We start from the raw sequence: 13,096 nt of genomic DNA, 5'->3' as shown, positions 1-13,096 counted from the left end.
GCACGGACAGCTTAACGGCTACATGCAGACTGCACAGAGGTGCTTCGCATGCACTCATTCATTTCATCGCCAAACAATCATAGAAGGGAGAGGATCTTATTACCCCCATTTTAGAGAGAAGAAAACTGAGGATAAAGATGCTCGGTGACTTGGTTGAGGGTATTGAGCCAGCAGCCCCTTCTGCCTTTCACCAAAGCCCTTGATTTTAAACCTTTGCTTTATCTTGGATCCATAGGGGAAAGAGGGCATGGGTGGGGCACAGGATAACAGACAGACCCTGCTAGAAGGCCTGAGAAACCCCACTCCCATGTAGACAGAGAAATTGTGCTCTGGGGATGGAGGTGATGCTCCATGAGGAAATGCAAGCAGTCAGAGAGAATCTTAAATTCCCAGAACACATGTGCCCATTCTCCTGATTTGATGGATAGGAAAACTGAGGTCCAGAGCAAGGCCAGCGGGCCTTGTGTTTGTTTCTCACAAGAAATACAGCCTTTAGGGACCCACCCCTGTGTCCCAGTAGGATCAAGGTGAGCCACCCCAGAAGGCGTCTCCTAGGTAAGAATAGAAGTAATATGGGGCACCTGGGTGGCTCAGTCGTTGAGTGTCTGCCTTCGGCTCAGGTCATGATCCCAGAGTCCTGGGATCGAGCCCCGCATCGGGCTCCCTGCTCTGCGGGAAGCCTGCTTCTCCATCTCCCACTCCCCCTGCTTGTGTTCTCTCTCTGGCTCTCTCTCTCTGTCAAATAAATAAATAAAATCTTTAAAAAGAAAAAAAAAAGAAGTAATAGCAAACACTTCTATTGTACTCCCTATGTGCCAGGCACTGTCCTAACTACTTTCACAAAGATTAACTCATTTAGCTTCCATAGGACCTGAAAGAGTAGGTACTGTTATCATCCCCTCATTTTACAGAAGAAGAAACTGAGGCACAGAGAGGTCAAGAGGCTTCTCCGAGGTCACTTGGGCCCACATTCCCACCCTCTGAATTGATTCCATCCCTCACCCTTCTACACAACAGCCTTACACCTCTCCAGAAAGACGAGTGAAGCCTTCCCCTCATTCCTCTGTGGCCGCTCATGGCTTTCCTTCCCCACACGGTGATCCTGCATCTTGCATTCCCTGAGTACCCCCCTACTCTGCATTTGACGTATAGGAGCTTCACATCTTTCCTCAGTAATATGGAACGAGTGCTCCATGTTACTGTTTATGTGTGGGAGCTCAGGAGGCAGACCCGGATCTGAGTCCCAGGGTTGCCCCTCACGGTGACCTTCACTAAGCTTATATGGACGTATAGGTCAACACTTGAGCTCCGCCCAAATGTCCATCTGCTGGCGGGTGGATAAACAAAACGTGGTGTATCCATATGGTGGAATATTACTCGAAGTACTGAGACGTGCAACAATATGGATGAGCCTTGGAGCCGTGATCCTGAGCGAGAGAAGCCGGACACAAAAGGACTCAGCACATGATCCGTTCATATGAAATTCCAGGAAAGGAAAATCTACAGAGACAGAAAATATGTCCGTGGTTTCCAGGGGCTAGGGGGACTGGCAGGGTAATGGAGTGATAGCTAGAGTTTCTTTTTGAGCGGATGAAAATGTTCTAAAATGGACTGTCGTGATGGTTGCACAGATCTGTACATTAATCCTAAACCCATGGAAAGGTACACTGCGAGTGGGTGAATTGGATGGTGCATGAATGATATCTCAGTAAAGCTGTTGAAGAAGAAGAAATGGGGGAAGAGGAGGAAGAGGGGAGGAAGAGGAACAGGAAAAGTAGGAAGAAGAAGCTTTGAAGCAAGACTGCTTGGGTTCAAATGCCAGATCTGCCACTCCATAGCCGTGCAGCCTCTGGCGAGTTGCCTGAGCCTCCCTTTTCCTGTCTAGTAATAGCGGAGGATGGTGGTAACTGATAGGAAAATGTTTAGCAATCAGCATAGCAAGGACTCTGGACCAGTCCTTAACCCTTAGGCTGCTGGATCATGAGGGTGTCCGGGGGGAGTGCAGGAGACAGGCTGGGGTGGCCGGGGCGGCGGGGGGGGGGGGGGAGCGGTGCATAGAGCATCACTCCTTGCCCACCAGCAAACAATTACAGACTTCTGAGCTTAGAGTTTGCAACCACGGGAGAAACCACCAGAAATTGGGTTTGCATTAGCAGCCACCAAAGCCGTGACTTGCAGGAATACATCAGGGCGTCTGGAGCACATCTCCTGCCCTTTTGGAACACTGTTTTCCAGTGCAGAGATTTCCATATAATTAACGCAGGTTCATAAATGTGCCCAACTTGGGTTTCCATGGAGACTCCCCGAGCTTAATTAATGTGGCCAGGGTTGCACCGCTGCTCCTTGGTTCAGGCTAACCTCCACTTACTCGCCATTTTATTTTTAATACCCCAAATTTAATAGGCGCTAATTAGTTCTCCTCCTCCACTGGTGTCACCCTGCTCCCTTTGCGGTTCTTTTCCCTCTTTCTTCTTCTTTCTTGCTTTTCCTAATTAATACCTCTGGAGGAGGAAGAAAAGGGGAGGAAAGACAAAACCCGTTCTCTTGGGCGACAGAGGAGGAACCCATGCAAAGGAAAATCTCACACCAGAGCACATGGTGATGTCTCAGCTGCTAGAACTCGGGGCTGCAGAACTAGGGATTCCGGGGGGGGGGGGGGGGATAAAAGCCAGGCGGGCAGATTTGTACAAGGAGATGCAAACAACGCAGGCGTTGTGACCTTATATGGGGCCTTCCTTGCCTCTGCTGGGGGAACAGACGATGAATCCAGGCTGGTGAAGTCACTTATTTGGAGAGGAAGATGCTTGCCGTGTAGTTTTAAAAAGATTTACAATGCACAAAGCTCCGAGGCTTATCTCCGACCAGTCTTTCTTGAAGTCCAGAAAGGGGTGAAGATTGCAAGCAGAGCCCTGACAAATTGCATTCCTCAGGGGGAGGGAGACGCTTTCCAGTTGCATTGGGTTAAAAAAAACCACTTGCATCACATTGCGTTTCTCAAATCTGCAGAGCGGGTGGGGATTCAGAGAGCAGCAGGAGTTTAAAGCCAGACAAATTATTGAAAGCTAATGTTAGGTCCCCAGGAATCACTCTTGCCTGAGAATCAGTGATGTTTTAAGAATACGCCTCAGTGGCTGTGCAACCATGAGCCAGTTACTTCACCTCTCTGAGCCTTAGCATCCCCATCCTTAACATGAGGACAATACTAATACTTGCCCTGAGGGTTTGTTCTGAGGATAAATGGGTCATGTGTTGAAGCAGCATCTGGCAAGTTAAGTAATCCTCCCCGAGTGTTAATTACTGCTGTCGGCCACCACCCTGGCACCCAGCACAGGGCCTGGCATAGAGTAGCTGCCAGTTAATGATTGTCAAATGAATGAATGTGATTAAATGGGGGTCCAGAGGCCTGCCAAAGGAATCAGTAAGTGCCTCTGTTATCCACACTTTTGTTTCTTAATCCACTTCCTAAAAGCAACGATTTTACATTTAAATGCCCCCCCCCCCCCAAGGCTAGGCAGGAAATAAAAATGAGCAACTAGGCTTGCAGATGAGGACACATATCTCTCTTTCAAACACTAGGGAAGTCCTGGCCAGACCCAGCCTTGAGACCCGGTCAGAAACAGTGGTCACTCGACCTGTCCAAACCTGCCTGACGTCTGGTTCAGTCCCAGCCCCATCCCCGCACTCAGCCAATTCCAAACACCACCATCCATTTTCAAAGTTCCGTTCCTCCAACCCACAGTATCCGTAATGAATTAAGGAAAGCATATCAAACACAATCATGCATTGTTGTTAAGCTCTTGGCAAAGTTGCCAATGTCAGGCAGTTGGCACACTGGTTCTGCTGTCCGTGTCTGGGACTGTGGCTTAAGTTGTCATAATAATGAATTGCCGTGCTCACTTAGGCTTGGGAACGGATCCAGGACATCATGTTGGGTTGAGAAAAGAAGTACCTCGCAGGGGTACCTCATTTACAAGGCAACAATCCCAAACACACATCACAGTTGGATGGGTGAGAGAAGCTTCTTTTCAACACATCTCTTTACACCTGCACTTGAGGGTGTGAAATCTATTTGAAGGGGTCGCACGGGTGAAGCATTCTGCTCCTTCCTGCCCAAGTCGGCTTCGTCTCTGCCATCCCCCCACTGGCCTAGGACTTAAAGGCTGAAATGCATATGCTGGGTGGGTAAGAATGGAGGCCTGGAAGTGGTGGGGGTATTCATCAAAAACCCTTGTGCTCCAGCTGTTTGGTTGAAAATATGTGAGCAGGTTGGTAATCAGCTTGAGCCCTAGGACCTAGATGCCTCAGCTGTTGGGGGCTTTCGATCTCCCTACTTGATTCGGTATCTTGAAACAGCCTCATATTTCTTCATTAAGCAACCATCACTGGGGAATTGATTCCTTCTATAAGAGAGCGAGATCGTGAGGTCGTGTCTACACCAGCAAATAGGTAATTGAGATAATCAACAAAAAATGCAAGAGCCCCAAGTGATGTCTGTGTCCAGTGGGGGCTGGGGGTGGGGGACTTAAATCCCGAAAATTCAAGGTGTTTGTCTCCAGCGCCCCAATCTCAAACATTCCCAAGGCCTCGGACACAGCAATGGCTTAATAAATAGTTGTGAAATGAACGAATGACTCAGTGACCTGTGTGTCAGGAAATACAACTGCCTTTATAGTCAGAACTGGGTTAGGGGCACCTGGGTGGCTCAGTCAGTTAAGCATCTGCCTTCGGCTCAGGTCATGATCCCAGGGTCCTGGGATCGAGCCCCACGTTGGGCTCCCTGCTCAGTAGGAAGTCTGCTTCTCCCTCTCCCTCTGCCCCTCCCCCTGCTCATGTTCTCTCCCAAATAAATAAATAAAATCTTAAAAAAAAAAAAAAAAACAGAACTGTATTAGAATCCCAGATCTACCACTTAATGTGCAGTAAAATCTTGGTCAAGACACTACTTGTCAGAGCCTCAGTTTTCCCACTGTCAGAATCTCAGAAGCTGTGCCCTAAGTTGCTGTTCACCTTTTCTCAAACAAAGCCCAGCATCCACCCAGTTCTGCAAGCAGCTCTGCTTTCTTACCCCAGAGGTTGTTCATTTCTTCAGGAGTAGGCTGTCCTCCAGACCTCGAGGAAAACACTGCCTTGGAAAGCTCCCTCTCCCTCCTGCAGAACCTAGCCGGGAACCCCATCTCTCCATCGGAGGTACCAACAGTAACAGCCTACATCCACTATTGACAGGCATTTCTGATTTCCCTGTGACCGTCCCAGCCAGAGACCCTCCCAAATCTGCTGATCTCAGATGGGAGAGGACATCAGGACAAGGACCAGCATGACGGCTAGCATATTTAAGAGTCCCGGTTTTGGGGCACCTGGATGGCACAGTTGGTTGAGCGTCTGACTCTTGGTTTCAGCTCAGGTCATGATCTCAGGGTCTCTCAGGGTCATGAGATCAAGCCCTGAGTTGGGCTCTGTGCTCGGCACAGAGTCTGCTTAAAAGACTCTCTCCCAGTCCTTCTGCCCCTCCCCGCCTCAAATAAATAAATAAATCTTAAAAAAAAAGGGGGGGGGGGTTTGAAGTTAGGCTGAGCCAGGCTTGACCCTGGGCTCCCCTCCCTGCTTGCCAGCTTTGCCACTTTGCCTCTGAGTCCTCGTCTGGAAAGTGGGGGTATAACGTGAATCTTACAAGGGACTGTGAGCTTTAGAGTTGATGCACGAGAAGCATGGTAGCTGAGAGCCATCCTCCCACAGCTGTGGACTCTGGGGTCCCAGGGCAACAAAATCAAGACCAAGATCATCATCTGGCAAAATCTTAGAGGTCTGATTGACCATGAAGAATGCCCCACAAGGGAGCCTTGCTCCTCACCTTCTTCTTGAAAGTGCTTCTGTCTTCAGCACCCACCAAAGAACCTCCACGCTAAGAAACATCTCGGTGCTTGGGCAGGCCACCTACCTTGTCAGCGGGCATGACATAGATTTCACACAACACCCAGGCCATGCTTGCCCAGAGGTTGCTATGCAAGCCACCAGCGGTAAGCAAGATGATTTTAATCTTAATAATTATGTGTTAATTTTGATGATGCAGCAGGAGAACTCTAACAAGCACTTGAAAGGCATAGCATCACGGATATTATTGCTTACGAGAAAACTAAAGTAGACACTTAAGGGTTTTTTGTTGTTGTTGTTCAATGTTAACATAAAGACAAATATGACTAGTAAAAGTGGTGCGTGGATACCACAATAGATTATGGTGATTACAGGAGAAAGTCTGGATTCTGGAAAACGTGGGATCAGGCAGAGGAGGAAATGTTAGGTTTAAGCTACTGAACAGATGGTATAGTCTTTCCTAAGTCCTGAAATGCAGGTCATGTCCCAGCCCCAGAGCAATATTAACTCCCCGATGCCAACTAGGAGTGTTCCAATTCCTTTCCAGTCATGAAATGCCTAGCACATAATCCACACCCCATACATAATCCCGGTTCTTATCCTGGTGCTTACGCAGAGGCACCAATCCCAGTCCACCCCACCAGCAGCTTTGTGACCCTAAGCAAGGTACTCAACCTCTCTGAGCCTCACTCCCTCCCATGCAGATGGGGATTTTCATCAGACCAGCCTTGCTTGTCAGAGTTAAGGCACTTGCATGAGAACTTTCTACCCACACCACTTACTACATGCCTATTTGTGTGGGACTGTGTGCCTGGCACCATGCCAAACAATTCCATCCCACACTGAACAGTGTGATGGGTCTGAAACCCTATCAGTTAGAGTTTATACCACCCCCACACACTGCCACCAAAACTCCGTGTTACCTTAGGCAAGGTATTTCCCCTCTGGTGGTGGGGGGGTTCCCTCATCTGTAAAATGGAGGAGGGTCCCCATTCATTTCCCCAAGTTCTCATTAAGAGAAGCTTGGCTTGGCCCCCTTTCCAGCCATCCAGATGTTTCTGAAGTATACCAGTTCTGACATCGCAGAGACCAAACATGTGGGTGATTGACTACATTTTTCACATTTCATTTGCCATCTTGACAGGCTTTAAGTACGTGGATAATGAACTCTGAATTCCAAATGAACTTAAACCGATTCCTTTCTCACTCTCTCTTTGAGGCGAGAAAGGTTTCTTTGAAGGAAATGAGAACTTCATCTTTTTTTTCCTGCTCCTGGCAGAACACCAGGGCTTGCCCAAGGCTGCCTGGTAGGGAGTGGGCTTGCCCCAGTGAGAAGGCATATGCTGCAGAGGGAGTTCAGTGTGGAGGTTTAGACACACGGGCTTTGACATTCCAAAAGCCCAGGGTTCCAATCCCACCTCTGCCTGTGAGCCTCTCATCCAGTTACTTGGAATCTTGAGGCTTTCCCCTTGCTCACGTGGATCATAAGATCTATGTCACTGGGTTATTGTAAAGACTAGATGTATTAAAATGTTAAACATATATGGGGCTGCTGGGGAGCTCAGTCAGTTAAGTGTCCAACTCTTGATTTCAGATCAGGTCTTGATCTCAGGGTCATGAGTTCAAGCCCTGCATAGGGATCCACGCTGGGCATGGAGCCTCCTTAAAAAAATACTGAGGCACAGAGAGATTAATTAACTAGCCAATGTCAGAGGTAGTGATCGGTAGAAACAGGAAAAAAAAGTTATAGAAATAGTAAACACACAGATAATTACAGTTGGGAAACAAAGAGTATGATGAGAAATGCTACAAATGATAGGGTTTAGGGAAAATGCCTCTCAGGAATGGGTCTCTACAGAAAGAAATGTTTGCCCCAATGATGTTCTCTAGAAAAACAACAAATAAAAACCCTAGGTTTGTAGTGTTTGCCAATTTCCGTGGTATAAATATCCCGCTGTGGCCGATTCTGCACCACCCGGATGGCCAAGTTGGGAAGGAGACACAGTCAGCTCACAGCAAGTCACCTTCACAAGCCAGCACAACAGTTTTTTGTCCTCACCTGACTTCCAGTAATTTCCCTGGAAAGACTCTGTTGGCTGTCTTTCCTGGGCCACATCACAGAATGTGCTGGTGCAGATGAAACATGGGCACGAGGCCCCACATTGGCTCCCCATGGGTAGCTCACCCGAAGGCGGTGTTTGATTGCATCAGTCCATGACGGGGTGTGGGGTCAGCGAGTGGGGGAACAATGTCCTTCCTCACCCTGAATGGCTCCCTGCACACAACAATGACAGTTTTCAGCAAAATGGAGAGCGCGAGGCTGTGGAGACGGAAGTGGCTCTGATGTCATTAAAATTTCATGTATTTCTGGTGCACGCAAAATCTAATGTGGGAGGCTTCCCCGAAGGCCCCGGAGCCCGTTTCCAAAATGAATCAAGTCCATGGCTCCTTCCTGCCACGTCCAGCCCCTCCCCCCGGAGCTCTTAATGTAAAGCCCGACAAATGTAGCGCCGCCTAATTAACTTGACTATTGTCCCCTAAAAATATCTCTTCTCCTGGCTTTCCTTTGGTGAAAAGAGCAGACTGGTAATCAGACGGAAAGGTCACATTATACCAGGAAATGGGACTGTGTTGGAAGGGGGCCCGCACATCCACTCTCCCGTGCAGTTTCGTGTGTTGGACGTTTCCTCTCTGTACTTCATTAATGACTAAGAAAGCGTGGCCGCATTCAGAGGAACCCACTTGCTGCCACCCCTCGCGTAGCTCAGCCCGCTCCACCCAAGCCGCGGTGGAGGAATCCCTCTCTGAGCCGATGATTGGGGTTTTGCAAACTGCCTCACACCACAAGACTCTTCCTCCACCACCTGCTTCCTCCCGTGCTGCCTTTCCGCAAACACGCGCAGGTGTCCAATTAACCAGAAAGAAGAAGTTGGCTCACTGTGGCCAGAGGAACATAGGTACTCATGTCAATTCGGGTCCTTTGGAAAACAAGTACCAAGACAGAGTTAGAAGAGCAAGAGATAATGTTGGGGGGAATGCATGTGATAGTCCAAGAGGGGAGGGAACAGGATTGAGCAGGGAAAGCATTCAGACTGGGATGAGATCTGACACCCGGGAAAGAAGAGAAGGTAGGAGAAGGGGTATTGAGAAGGGGTAGGAAGAGCGTCAAACTGCAGTGCAGCTCCAAGAGAGTCCTGGCCAGTCCCATGGAGAGTTCCAGAACAAAGACTGCCTATTGGCGGAGCGCACATGGGGCAGCAATGGCCAGGCCCTAGGACTCTCATGGTGCTCTGTTGCAGGCTAAGGCTGGCCAGGCAGTGAGTGTCCTCAGCTCCATTGCTTGGCTTTTAAATGACTCAGGGGTTGAGCTAAGTGCAAGGCAGGAGCATCTCGGGATGTTGGCTCTGTTCCGCTCATTCTGTACGCTCACGTAGATTCCTATCCTTTAAGCCATTTGTCCTATGTATTCCCAACATTGGGGCCCCACTGTAGATATTGGGCTGTCAGTAACTGGGAGTGGAGGTCACTTCCCCATTTCAGAATATGGGGGCGGGGGCTGATCTGTGACTGCAAGGACTTTGGGTGAGAGAGTATTAGCAGGCTGCCACCAGATTATGTGGATGGGAGCTATATCCTCCAGATTCCAACTCAAGTCACAAGAGACAGAGAAGTTGAATAGGGAGTATATCCCAACCCTCATAAAGCCTCCTCTCTGTGGCCCACAAAAATCTGGGAAACTTGAATAACCAGTTCTGTTTTTTTAATTCTCAGTGTTTACACGCACAAATAATACCATAAACACATTAACCTTGTAAACAATTACAATATTACGAATAAGGCCGAAAGCTTTGATTAGCATGCCAAGCTGGTTCTTACCTCAGAAGTAGGTGTTGTTAACCATGTAGGGATTCCTTCCTCAGTCCCCCCGCTTTTATGCACAACTAGTAAAAGGGCAAACTTGAAATCAAGCCCAGGACAATTCAGTTCCAAAGTCTTTCCATTTTACCTTTAAACCTTTTCTCTTCCACACGTAACTAACTCTGTGAACACAGGCTCGTAAATGCTTTGCCAAGAATTAAGAAGTGCTGACCGGATGCTAGGCATGGTGCTAAGTACCTCATTAACCTTTACGACAACCCTGTGAGGGGTGGTGTTATTGATCCCATTTTACTGACGCACAGACTGAGGCTCAGAAAGGTTGTAACTGTCAGAGATGAGTGTCAGAGATGGGATTTGAACCCAGGTCCGTCCACGCTCTTGACAACCAATGCACCTACCTTCCAGGACACAACAGAAATTTGATCTCCCTCCCAACAAGTGGCAAGTGCATTGCTGAAATTGCTTTCTTTTTTTTTTTTTTTTTAAAGATTTTATTTATTTGAGACAGAATGAGAGAGAGAGCACATGAGAGGGGGGAGGGTCAGAGGGAGAAGCAGGCTCCTTGCTGAGCAGGGAGCCCGATGCGGGACTCGATCCAGGGACTCCAGGATCATGACCTGAGCCGAAGGCAGTCGCTTAACCAACTGAGCCACCCAGGCGCCCGAAATTGCTTTCTTTTGCCAAACTCCTCAAGACACAAGCCTAGATAACATCGTGGGATTGTCAAGACCCCGGCAGCGGGACTGTGGGATGTGTGCAGAGCCAGACCCACTGACCGAATCCTCCCTCTGCACATGATGGCGAGCCACTAACCTAAGATGTTGATAACAGTTGGTGCTCAGCCCAGCCAACACGTCCTGGCAGTTTGGGATCAGGGGGCATGGTCGTCGGATGACCAGCTTCATCCCACCGGTCTTCACTCATCGTGGAAATCCCCAGTTCGGCCTGGTGAGGTCTTACCAGGCAGTGACCAATTCTGATAATGAAGTGGGGGGAGGGGAGGGGAAAAAAGCCATGACAGGGGCTCATGCCAAATCTTTGTTAGGAAGTTAAAAATAGCTGTTGCTGAGGATGGCCACAGATCATGAAACACATATGCCAACATAATAGCCCTGTGTAAAATCGTCCCATGTGGGGTGTCCTCCAAGCCACTCACAATTAAGCTTAAGTGATGAGATATCATAAGAACATGATTTTCCAGGTGGAGGACACTCCAATACTTTGTGGCCTCACAGCAGGTAGTGCGAGGGCCAGACTGGACTGAAGAATGGCCAGGGCTTGCATCTGGAGTTCTTGGCAGCAAACTGCCCTCCGTGAGTGTTGATGGGTGGCCTGGAGGACCCATGGCACCGTTCTGGGCTTTGTTAGGGCACAGGAATAAAGAGAAAGCATGGCACAGCGCGGCAGAAGTGGGTTAGCGTCTTATTTAATCCTTGCTGCCATTCTGTGAAAGAGACTCTAATAATCATAGAATGCGTGGCCCAGAGTGGGCCCTCAGTGAGATGTTATTTAGACATGGTTCTTCCCTGAAAGTATTTGCAGTGAAACGTGCAAACAGATCAGGTGAAGATTTAATTGCGTATTAATGCACAATAATTCACCTGCATCTAAATTCTAGATGCAGATGGGAATTGACATGTGGGAGATGCTAGACCTTGAAAGGTGGCAACGGGTGTGAATGACCCAGAGAAGCTACTGGAGTGGGTAATAATCCCCGTGTCGTGGCTTCACAGTTAAGCAGGCAGGAGTCTGAACACCTTGCAGGGAACAGTTGAGGATCTACTGCAGGTGAAATGCAGATGTGAATTAAATACAGATGTGCAGAAAATGGACAAAGTCAAGCCCAGCTCTGGTGGTTCCTGAATTGTCTGCCTGGGGATGCAGGCAACAAGGCACGTCCCTGAAATGGGCACAGATGGAATCTGAGTGTGGAGCTGGCACTGCAAGAATCTTTTAGTCCATTCCCCCACACGCCCATGCTCTGGGAGATGGTCAAGGGTCTCAGAGGTGTTTTGGATATTTCCAAGTACTGGATCTAAATCTCTTTTGTGCAGTTTTACTTTATATCCTTAAGAGGACAACCACAGTTGGGTGGGGACAGTCCCATGCTGGTGCCAGCCCATGCTGTCTCCCAAGAGTCCACTGTCCTCATGTCTCCCCAGCTCTGCAACCAGTGACATCATGTTGATAGCTTGAAATCAGCCATGGTGGGTGTACTGACACCACTGGAATGGACAAACACTACAAATCAGGGATGCTGTTGTTGTTTTCTCCCCTGGAGAGCAGGTTGTTCAACATTTACCAGAATTTACTGGGTGGGAAATTCGTATCAAGAAAGTATATCCTGGGGTCATAAAATCTCCAACTTGGAAGGGATTTTAGATCTCTTACCTAAGTCTCAGGTTTAGTGCTGGAATTCTCCTAGAGGTTTCCCTGACAAGGAGACAAGACAACCACTAGGGGACAGCGAGATGATTTTTTGGTGTTATACTGACTGTAACATGAAATCGCATTGTGGAGGAGGTAATCATTTTCCAATTCTCTCCTGTCTGTTTTTATTATGCAAAGGAGAGTCTCAGTTTGGTGCTAGTTCAGTCTTTAACGCCTCTCTAACACTTGTAACTCTCCCTGTGAACAAAGAGCGGTCCGGCCCCAGCCTAGAGCCTCTTGCAGGAAACCCAGCCTTGCTGTGACAGCAAACACTGTTTTGTTTTATCATATTTGCATTTATAGCTACCTGCCATTTGCAACATGGCTTTCTACCTGCCGTGGTGGCATCAAGTTTTCTTTTTACCGTGTTTTCAAATGAGCCAATTTAAAGACAATTATGAAGAGATTGATAATACAGGCGGTACCTCGAGGCTTAACTTGCAAGAGTGAGTCTGGGTGGGGGCCCCCCCTTGACCCTTCTCCAAGGTCAACGAACCAGCTGACTTACTATTTAATTGTGGTTCCCACAAAAGCAGAGCCTGAGACAAGGATTTGCATGCAGGAGTTTATTTGGGAGAAGCAGGAGTGGGGGAGTGGGAAGAGGGAGAGCACAGTAAGACCAGCCAATAAAGGGTGCATCATTGAGCCTCTATTATCCTTATGGGCCAGATGGCATGCAAGCCCTCTGGGAAACCACCTCAGAATGGGAGGCTGGGGTGTGTACTTGTTTCCATCCTCCATTGGGTGGGGGCTGCCCCTGAGGTATTAACTCAAATTTGTGGGCTTTGGAGAAAGACCGAAGGCAGATTGGAGGAGATGCAGGTGCTGGAGGTGGGCCATTGCCATAATGTACAGGAACTGTCCCTAGAGGGACAGTTTTGGTGTTATACCGACTGTGACATGAAATCGCATTGTGGTC

At 48.5% G+C, this 13,096-nt stretch overlaps 1 protein-coding gene across 1 annotated transcript in view; it reads left to right on the top strand.

Moving 5' to 3' along the window:
• CCDC60 (coiled-coil domain containing 60) overlaps positions 1-13,096 on the top strand; it is a 149,568-nt gene that overhangs the window by 18,559 nt on the left and 117,913 nt on the right. The window lies entirely within an intron of this gene.

The sequence above is a fragment of the Neomonachus schauinslandi genome, chromosome 14, assembly GCF_002201575.2.
Source record: "Neomonachus schauinslandi chromosome 14, ASM220157v2, whole genome shotgun sequence".
NCBI classification, from domain to species: Eukaryota; Metazoa; Chordata; class Mammalia; order Carnivora; family Phocidae; genus Neomonachus; species Neomonachus schauinslandi.
This window is presented reverse-complemented; position numbering and strand designations above follow the sequence as displayed.